The following is an 11,388-nucleotide window of genomic DNA, read 5'->3' on the forward strand; positions in this document are numbered from 1 at the left end:
AAAAAGAAAAAAAATATATAAAAAAATTGCAACTCTCATTTTAAATCCAAGTCTCTTTGACTCCAGTGGAGCTGGGTTAATTTACACCAGCTGAGAATCTGCTCTTGTATTTATTTTAGAAAAGATGCAATTTTGTCCTAACAAGCAGTTTGCAAGGCCTACTTGATTGATTTAGTTGACTCTGGCTTTATTACAGCTTAATGTGTTCACATCACTATTGTTAAAGTTGTTTCAGCACTTCTATTATTACTGCCTAGTTTTTGGCATTTAGAAGTTTATAATAATAATAACAACAGTATTTTGTACTTTTATAGCATCTTTCTTCTGAGGAACTCGAAGAGCTTTGCAAACAATAATTACTCCTTACAACCCCTCGGTATGGCAGATTATATTGTAACACATTTTACTAGCAGTTCAGATTCTGATCTCAGTTCACATCAGTGCACATGCAAACTATTTACGCTACAAATGTGGTTTGGATTCCTTCTGAAATAAAAACAAAAGCAGAAATACCATTTACAAGAGCTGCTGCTACCCCAGAACAAAACTTTACAGTCCTGATTCCCTCTCCCTGGTACTAATTTTTAAAACACGGGGTTTGCTCAAGCAACCGCTCTCCTCTGTGCTCACTGTAGCAGCAAAGGCATGGGTAAACTGGCTTAAACAGATGATGAGACATTCCCTTCTATGAAGGAAATTTCTCCTGGCTCTACAAAATTATCTCCTCTTATTTCTACTGGGGTCTGTACTGTAAAAAAAAAAAAAAAATGTTGTTGAGCAATCTGGAGCAAGACAGTTGTTATTTTTAGCAGAAATAAGAGAGACTCTGAAGCTACTTTCTTTTACACTAGTGAACAACCTAGTCCTATATTTGGTGTTTGGGACTAAGGAATAGACAGCCAAACATGCTCCACTTTGAAACTCAATCACATATGGAAATCAGACTCTCTGTTAGTACTACATGGACTGATACAAAATTGGATTGAGGCTAAATCTTTGCACTCCATTTCTGAGAAGTCATCTAATATTTCATCAGACTAAAGCAAAAAAAAAAAAGTATTCAAAAAAGTGCACGCAAAAAGTGCTTATCACCAAGATTTTTTTTTCATTCACTGATCTAAACCACAACAACAACAACAAAATAACAAATAAAAAAAAAATTGAAACAAAGAAAAAGCTCTGAATTTAACTACCTGGAATAAGAACTGTGAATAAATTGATTTTTTTGAGTTATGCTGTGAAAATAAACTAGTTAAAGAATTTTTTCATTTCAGGCCAACGTGAATTTTTTATTTAAAAAATTCTGACACATAATATATGATTTCATTTTGAGAGCCCTTTTTTTTTAAGCCTATTTAAATCTAACAATGCAAGTAACATTTTTTGGAACCAAAAAATCATAAATTCTGAGAAGAAAACTCTTCCCCTTACGAATAGTTCAAGTCCACTGGAAAGTGCATTCTTCTCAAAAAAGAAAAAATAATCTAAAAAAAAAGCCTTCTGTTCTGAATAGAGTGTAATCTTATCACTTTCATCATTATAAGAAATATATACACAATTCAAGATGAATTTTCTATCATTTCACTCCTTATAATAAAAGTATTTACAGAAAGAAAAAAGATTCATTAAATAACCTGTCTGAGCACAGATCTGATCTATACAGCCTCGACTGAGCTGTGTTAATCGCTGTGGACTCCTTTGCTATTAAAATTGATATCAGACAAGAACTTAAAGTGCATCAACTCTTTTCAATGACAAGGAAAAAAAAAAGATGCAAATACTCTCATGCCCTTTTTGCAGCAATTTGATAGCAGAAGATAATTCAATTAACTGTCCTACCATCCCCACCGCCACAGGAACTAAAACATCCCTGTCAGACTGGTAAAAAAATTGAGGTTTCATGGAGTAAAAGCCACAGCTTAAACACAAGGGAAAGCCTCAACCTCAGTGCTGAAACCAGTGGATGTTCTGTCCTTTATTTCAAGAGGTCCTGAATCAGCCATCTTAATACACAGAGCAAAATGTTGGCTCCCACACTTCTGGATCTTTGGATTTTGGCTTCATCCTAGAGAGAAGCACAAGAATGGTTCTACAGAATTTCGAAGATACCTCACAACAATCAATATTTGAAAAATTAATAAATACCATGATCTAGATGTCGGACATTACAAGATCATGCTCAGATCTGGGAAACTGAAATGGCCAACTTATTTGAATCAGTGGGGAAGATTTGCCTGAAAACTGATGACATATAACCCTGTGAGTAGTGTTGATTACCTGTAATTATAATTGCTTACGATCTACCTAAAATTATCTCCTCCGGATTTGGCCCACAAAAAACCCTGAGATAAGTATTAAAGAGAATCTTTGGTGATCAATTACTTTTTGGAGTTAAACTTAACAGACAACTATGTAAAAAAAAAGACATGAAAAATCCACAAAGAAAGAAATATTGCAGAGTAAATCTTTTGGATTGATCTATTTCCTAGTCCAAACTCTGATTTAAGTGGTAATATTATCATAGTCTGGAGGAAAAAATAACATAATTGAGGTTTCAAATTGTTTGTGTTTACACACCGAAAGATGGTCATAGTAGATTCAATTCAGAAGAACATAGAGCAATCTTAACTCTATCACTTCTGACTGGAGTGCAAAACTCAAATCAATTACTCATAAACATTTGTGATAAGATTAATTTAATTTTTTTTTCTTAAACAAAGAGGGTAAATTAAAAGAATCAGCTTATTCCTTCCTACTCTGTAGTGACAAGATTAAAAATTAAATTTATACATATTTCATTTCTACATAATAAAGCCTTTTTGCAAAAAGAAAAAAATACCACAGCTCATCTAATTAAATCAAAGAAAATTGCCTGCAGCGATGCTACAGTATTACAATTAGATGTCTGCCAAAACCAGCCGTTTGAATTCTTAAACACCACTTCAGTCTTAAATACAAAACATGGTTTTCATCATTTTGTGTGATATCACTGAAACGTGGGGTTTTTTTCGTCACTATTACGTCAGCCTGGAATGCCTTGCCAGACTCATTACATATTTTCTTCTGTCTTACAGAAATGTTGGGTGAAGTAAATACAGAATAGTTTTGCTTTGTTCTCTGTAAGTCTACACATGAATTTTGGTATATAATGTTATGGAAATGAAATAACATAGTTTAAAAAAAATCGCTGCATTAAAAATTCAAGTTTTGTGTAATTAATGTAATTCATGTAATGCTTAAATAGTCTTTGGAACTAGATACGAAAAGAATAAAAACCCAAGACACAACCACTACAAGTAGTTGAAGACGATAATTTACAAAAACTGAGGCTATCCACATTTGCTATTCTTACACAGCCTGATTAGTAAATCTAATTTAGTATATATGTCAGTACATCCAGATCCCAAAGGCCTGCATCAAATGCTAAGCTCACCCCCGGACTTCCTCTGTGACCTTGTGCAAGTCCCGGTTTTCCCCATGTCTGTAAAATGGGAGAATAATACTTCCTACCTGACAGGGGTGTTGTCAGGCTAAAATCCACAGAAGAGTATCAGACACTCAGATACTAGATGTAATAAGGGATAGATACAGAGACAGGCTGAAAACAGTGAAGACTGGATAAATAAGTTGCTATGCTACAGTAAAAGCAATCCATTTAAGCATCATTTAGTGGAAGCAGAGTTGAGTTACAAGTTACTGTTGACTGACAGATGCAAAAATGTACTCCAAAAGCACTAAGCTGGATTTCAGCAAAACTATCAACCTTCAATTTAAAGAACACTCATATTTGCAAAGCTTTGCGGAATATAAACAGTAAAATAATGAAGATAATACACAAGTGATGACTAAGGCTGCATGTGCTAGGACCTTCCTATGTGATCATATTTTACATGTAACTATGAAAACTACAGCAATGTTCACTTTGTCATCTTCTCTCTGTCTCCCTCCTGTATTCCAAGTTCTCATGCTCCATAGAGTCTGTAATCTCCGCTGAATTCTCCCAGGTCACATACAGGCATATTCCCTTTAGATTCTTCCAGTTGACTCAACTGAGCCTGGGCTGAAGTAAAATTATATTCAGCCCTCCAGGGAAAGTTCCCATTGACCATCTGATGATACCACTTCCACTGATCTGTATGAGAGGAAAATGTTCATACTGCAGTTTCATGCTTGCCTGAACAAAAATCAGTGCCATGTACAGGCTCAGGATCATGAGAGTTTTGCAAACCTCTTTATACAAACACATATGTTTCTGAAGTCTTTCTCTAGACATGAAACAGATGTTCTGTGCTCCATGCGCTTACCTTCCACTATCCTCCATATGATCAAAGCTGTTTAAGGTGAAGAAAATCTAAAAAAAAAAAAAAAAAAAAAAAAAAAAAAAAAAAAAAAAAAAAAAAAAAAAAAAAAAAAAAAAAAAAAAAAAAAAAAAAAAAAAAAAAAAAAAAAAAAAAAAAAAAAAAAAAAAAAAAAAAAAAAAAAAAAAAAAAAAAAAAAAAAAAAAAAAAAAAAAAAAAAAAAAAAAAAAAAAAAAAAAAAAAAAAAAAAAAAAAAAAAAAAAAAAAAAAAAAAAAAAAAAAAAAAAAAAAAAAAAAAAAAAAAAAAAAAAAAAAAAAAAAAAAAAAAAAAAAAAAAAAAAAAAAAAAAAAAAAAAAAAAAAAAAAAAAAAAAAAAAAAAAAAAAAAAAAAAAAAAAAAAAAAAAAAAAAAAAAAAAAAGTACAAAAACATCCAGGGAAATGGATTTTAATTTTTTTTTTTCCTGGATTAGATGCCACAGGCAGGTGCCCAGTACTCTGGTCAAGTGAGAAACTCCTTTTAAATGACTCTGTCAGATACAATCCTCTTGCTTCATTTTGTCCCCTGCTGCTACTGTCTCACATGGGATTGCATGCACTATGAATGCCTGGGGATCTATACTCAAGTTTAAAAGCAAACAACGCAAACACATTAGGCACAATTTAATAGCATGTTTAAATGAGACCTAGATGCAGGTATATGACCCGGCAGGTGACCAAAGATGGCACCTCAGGCTGGATAATTAGAGTCTAATAATAACAGATAGTATTAAGGTTCCATTATTCAACTTCTATTTTTTATGGTTTTTTCTTCCATACTTTATGTTCACGTACAATGCAACATGTAAATTGTTGGACTGCACTAGTGAGAATGTTAGGATTAATCAGAATTCATTTATGCATAATTGGATAAAAGTTGTCAAATAGCCAAAGACCAATCCTGAGCCTTACTCAGGCACGGGATTCTAATTGCAGAAAATGTTGATAGCACAAGGAAGAATGGGAGTCATAGGATGTTGTCCACAATAAAAGTGGACACCTGCATTTCAATTAGTAATCAATAGGACACTTTCAGAAATGCGTTACTCTTGACATTACCATGAAAGCTCATCATCTAATTCACCACGTAAAACCACTCAGCTTTTACACGGGGTGTATTCCCGGAGGGATCCATCCAGTAGGTTTGCTTACAACACAGCCCACAGACCAGGCTCTGACTAAAACGTGACTGGAAGGCAATAAGGCCTCCTATTACAATCCCAAAGGACAAATATTTGAAACTCAGGTTGAATTCCTTTCTCAGACTCCTGTCTGAGAGTCAATTCCTGATTGCAGTATTTGTACATTTCGGTAGGGCCTCATGTTTCTTCATTCCTGTGGCAATGAACCTTTGCAGTACAAGCTTTCAGCAGTATACCAATATCCAGGTAGGTGAGCTGAACATGTTCAACTTCGACAAAAGGTCCATATCCCATTTGGTATGCTGTTCCATCACATTCTCCTGTTCACCACCGCTCATGATTGAAAATTTTAGCAGATATTTCCAGCAAACAAACAAAAACTGGCAAAATAAATCATCAATATTTGTTTACCTTGTTCCCTTTTTGCCAGCCCCCAGACATTTGAAAATCCAATACTAACAGAGAAGATTAAGAATAGCAAATTCCACTTAAGAAACACAGCATAAAAGATATACAATAAACTTGTAGTGAACTGTGCTTTTGTCATTTTCACTTACATTTTGCTTATATTGCTCTGATTTTGAAAGGAGCCAACACAGAGTAATATTATTCACATCTTCATTAACATTTTTGTAAAAAATGTGAAAGCAAGGTTTTAGTGTTCGAACAAATATTTTGTATCTGGTGTTTTAGTACTACACTGTGCTTTTGGGAAACTTGCGAGATTGCAGAATTTGCATCATATTATGTTTACCAAACTTTGTAGTAATTACTGAAATTCAGTAGGTTTTTGAGAACTTACAGTACTATATAGGAGTTTCAAAAAAAGGGAAGTGTCTGTGAGTTAGTTGCTGGCAAGAGTTGTAGCTGTCTATTCAGGACCAGAGAACTTTTTTTTTCAAATAAATCTCTTGTATTTAGAATACACAATGTCACTATGTCACTGAATTCTGCTATTACCTGGACTGTGGACAAGTCTAGTCCAAGGAATGGGTTTCAAAAGAAAAGATCTGATGCCAGAACTTTTGGCACAGGTACAGAAACCTCTCTCTTCTTTCCTGAGCTTCTAAATGCATGCTGTGTAGAGTAAAAACTACGATATACACTAGCAGCCTGTTAGATCACTAACGAATTTTTCTAAATGAAATGATGACACATAACACAATTATTTCCAGTGCTTAGAAGTGAGCTGCATTTCCCTTACCATATGGATTAGTCTTAAAAAGATGACTATTCATGTTGGAGTTACCTATCCTCATATAGGAGCACTTTATAGAGTGAGCAAGTCTTTTCTGATCAAACCTTGTCTTTCACAGCGTTGCCAGTCAAACTGTCAGAAATCTGTTGTATGTGTTTGTTTAAGGAAAAGTGGATTTCTTTGCCCTTCCCAGCTTTGTTTGGATAGCTGGAGAACCCTACCATCCACTGTAGAGTGCAGAGTTACCAGCGGGAAGTCTCCCCTTATCCTTTTGACGAAAGATTGTTTAAGATCAGTACCAGACTTGAACTAGGGACACACTGCAAGTTACAAAAGCAGAGCATTTGGGGGTAAATATAACACTTGAAGAGACTGAACAATAACAAAAGTAAAAGTGAACCATGTTGTTATGTAATAAAGCTTAGCACTTTTCATGAGTTAAGGATTACTATTTGCACATTAAAAATAGAGAAGACCACAGAGACCACTAAAGCTGGGATTAGAATGCGTAAAGCCCTGAATCCCAGACCTCGCCTTCAACCACTAAACCACATCTTCTATAGTTAGACCTTTTTTTAAGTCATGGAGCTGCTTATTACTCAACATTCTGCAAGTACTTAAGCACCCTGCTGAATCAAGGCCCACCTCCTGGAGACCAAAGCCCACAGTTCTTACTCAGGCATTTATCCTTTGTAATCAAGTAACTGGAATCTGTCTACAGTAAAACACACCCTCTTTCTGTACTGGAAAAATGAAGTCATTAGACCCTCCAGAGTTCATAGCCTTGATTTTAGTGTATCACTCCAGTTTTAAGCCAGAATAACTTAACTGCGCTCAGAACAATTGCACTGTTTAAAGTGGGAGTAACATAACAGAGAATCAGGCCTAAAGTCCCCAGTCAAATGGCCATGCAGTCTTGATGAGAATATCATGCTTTCTTATCATAATCAGCTATGTTGGGTATTGCTACCACTGCCCTGCTGCTAACTGAGGTCTATACTGATACATTTAAGAGGCACAGACAATCTCACTAAGAACCAGGCCATGCAGTTCTTTTCCATCTGATTGTATTTGATTTGCAAGAAATAATATATTAACTTGCATTAAATAATTATCCACAAGCTGGAATCTGGTCCTGAGACTCCGACATAGGAGTTTCTAGTCATGCTTAGCTGGCTATAATTTTTCATCTGGAGGGTATCTTCACTATGCAAGCTAGATGAACGGATTATTTTATGTTAGATCTCCAATGAACATCCATCATTGGCTTTAAAGAAATAAAGAAAATGTATTGGTTCACGTAGACTCTGTCTTTCACATCTCCATTTACTCAAGAGCCATTTGAAGTTCTCTTTGTGTCTGCTCACATAAATGGCCAGCTGGCTCCTATGCATAATGCATGCATTGTGGCAGGAGCAGGGGTATTTGGTAACCACGTGTGATGACTTGTGTGAGACCCAGTCACCTGCATGTTCATGCTGCATTAGTTTGTTAGCAATCTGCATCTCTTGGGTACTGTCCATAGTATGTAGCACACTGAGAAGGCCAGAGTGGTTGAAAGGAGAGTTTTGACCTCTTCTGTCTGCTTGCTGGTGCAAGGGTAAACAAGTTTAAACCCTGTGCTATTCCAGGGCCTCTTAGACTGGGCAAGAGACAGATTTCATTGAATATGGAGGGCTGCAGAGTCAGTGTTTTGCCATACTATCATTTAATTTGTTCAACCCACTATTTGGGGCCACACAGTGGTTGCCAGTTAAATCTTGCATCATAGGTAGAATTGCAGTGAAGACTGTAAGACAAAGTATCATGGAAGATTTGTCTATATTAAAGATCTTCCAGTTAATTATCCTCTTAGTTGCACTCTAAGGTGCTGTTCTGTCATCTCCCTGTTAACCCATTTCAGCTGAAATTCACTGGTAAGCTCAAAATATATGCTACTGAGGACTTGTGTAGAAGACCATGCATGGTTGCAATGTTCAGTGAAGAGGTGGAAAGCTCTGGATAGGATCAATGTAGGTGAAGAGAGTAATCACTGTAGTATATTCTGGCTTTTCCCAGATTTGGGGAAGCCTCTCCTTGCTTGGCATCTTTGGCTCAAGATGTTTAAGAAAAGGTATATAACAGACCCCAGAGGTGGGCAGAGCTGATAGGAGCGACATGCTTGCTCCAGGTCAATTGCAGGTACCCAGTTCTCTAACATGTGGAAACTTGTCTGTTGACCCCCCATTCAGACTCCCATCCCCTAAACCTGTTCCTGCTCTCAGTTACTTTTACTGACGTAACCATCATGGTTCACACCATACCTTACCACGCAAACTCTACAGAGGAAATGAGAGGGAAAAAAGGGAAATGCTTCCATCAAGTCTACCTCCTTGGCTGCAGGATCCCTGCCCGAAGCTGCGCTTGCAGCCACCGTGGCAAGCAGGTGACTGTGTTACTACATCATTGCTCCAGGTGCAGGAAGCTGCCCTGCCCTTGCCCCTACCCCTGCTCTCCCTCCCACCTGGGCAGATGCCATTCCCCCATCAGACCACCATGCGTGGTGTGGGGGGCGGGGGCAGTCTCAATGCTGTTTTGCACTTACCGCTGTCTGTCTGGGGCAAATGGAATCAGAGATAAACAAGATAAAAGTCTAAAAGTCTGGATGGGCTGCTGTCCCATTCTCTGCTGAATACTGTGCTCACGGAAGAGCTGCCATTGGCTTTGGTGCACCTAAAGGACAAGAGTCTTGTGCATCCTTGGGTCAAGCAAGTTGTCTCGAGTATCAAAGGAGAAAATCAGACCCAGGGAGAGGACATCTGCGTTTGTTATCTGCCTCACAACATAAAATGAGGCAGCACCTGAAGCCTTGTAAGGTTATAAACGGGGTGTCATATCCTTTTCTAAATACACGATACATGGCAGATCTTCCCCAGCACCACCAGCCCCCCACACAGACATATATACACTTGATCTGTGAGCGGTTTTGAAAATTTGGGCAGTAGAAACGTTTGTCACACCCACAAGCTATAACTGAAAGAGGGGAATGGGAGAAAAGCCATCCATTTTGGCTTCATGCTAAATTATCAGCTTCTTGGCTTCATGCCAGCTCAGCCAGCTTATAATAATAACTGGCTCTGGGCCAAAGCTTTTTAGAGTGAGTGAGAGAGAGCACACCGCTTTCTTTTTCTTCAAAAATATTTGTTAATAATCTCTATCTTACTCATAATCTGTGTTGTTTAATTAAATAAAAATGTCTATTTTAACTTCCCTGCTAACTGAAAACTGGAGGTGAGGTCAAATTATTGGGAGTCCAGAATCAGTCTGGATTTCAAACATGAGACATCGCAGGGACTGTTTGTAGCTGGCTCTCTGGTTAGGGCCCCTGTTATGCCGAGACCTGAACACAAACACCCACAGTTTGATCGTGGATGGCATGAAAACAAGAAAAAGGGCAAAAATCTATGGTGAAAACCTATCGTTATATTGAACCATGTCTTGAACCTTGACCTGTTATCCCTGAAGATATGCCACAGTGTCTCTACATGATATGGTAAACTTTAAGAGGACTGACTTTATCTGAAAGACAGAGTTATGATGATGCCTGACATGATATCTTTCTAATTTTAGAATGAATCCAGTCAAACTACATTCTTAACGGCAAGGGCTGAAGGAGAAGCAAAATTCCTCTAATCCAAATGAGTGCATAAAAACTGTCAGGTCTCACTTACTTAAATTCTATTTCCTCTGGTCTCTTTGTTGGTCTTATTATTATTAAAACCCCTAGAGATGACCTGCTGTGATTGTATAAAAAGCCCCTCATGCATCTGAGGTGCAACCACAAATAATAACAGTAAGTGTAAGCAAAGCAGAAATCATATTTCATGCCTTTTGAACATAAAATACAGCAGAAAAGAAAAGAACATATACTAAAGAAGTTTCCATTAAGTTGCAGGAAGAACTCCCAATGTTAATGTAATGATAGATGAGCTTACTGGATATTTTTATTAATGCCTTACAACTTGATCCTTTTTCAGATTAGCTAATATTTTATCTTCCTCTTGCAGTGCAAATGATGGTCCTAAAAATTGTCCACATACAAAAGTCCCTCTCTTGGGTTTTTATAGTTACCCATTATTATAATTTGTATTAGATATTAAATCTATTACTGCCCTGTGCTGACCTGCAGTAAACCTATCGAGAAGTGTGTTAGGCATACATCAAGAAGAGGGTGAAGATTAGTTCATGCTGGACATGTCCTCAAATTCATGGATGTTGAACCTTGTTATCATTGACCTTCCTTAAGTTTTTGTAGCCAAAAGCTGCCCAACTGGCCTGCAAACCCTTCAAGAACAACTTTTATCTTCAAATTTCCAGCACCTCTTGTTTTCTTTCTTTTACAGTATTTTTAGTCCTTCTACTTTGGGGGCTGTCACTAAGGGGATGATGATATCACAGGAGGCATTCAGCACTTCACAAGATTAGGTCTCTGGTCCTTGCCAAAAATTGGAAGGAGTTGAAGACTCAGAAAAAGATAATAAAATTTCCTTCTCTGAAATTGGGCAGATACATAGCAAGCTGAGCTGCAGCTGCCATAACACCTTCCTTTATTGTTATTTCATTCTCCTTATTTACCACTTAAATTTTTTGGATCCTATCAGACACCATGAATGTCAAGATCACTGGGGTGCAGACTATTTTCTTTGTTATTTGTACAGTGCCTTGCAGAATTGA

This window comes from Pygoscelis adeliae, unplaced genomic scaffold, assembly GCF_000699105.1.
Source record: "Pygoscelis adeliae isolate BGI_AS28 unplaced genomic scaffold, ASM69910v1 Scaffold374, whole genome shotgun sequence".
Classification (NCBI taxonomy): domain Eukaryota; kingdom Metazoa; phylum Chordata; class Aves; order Sphenisciformes; family Spheniscidae; genus Pygoscelis; species Pygoscelis adeliae.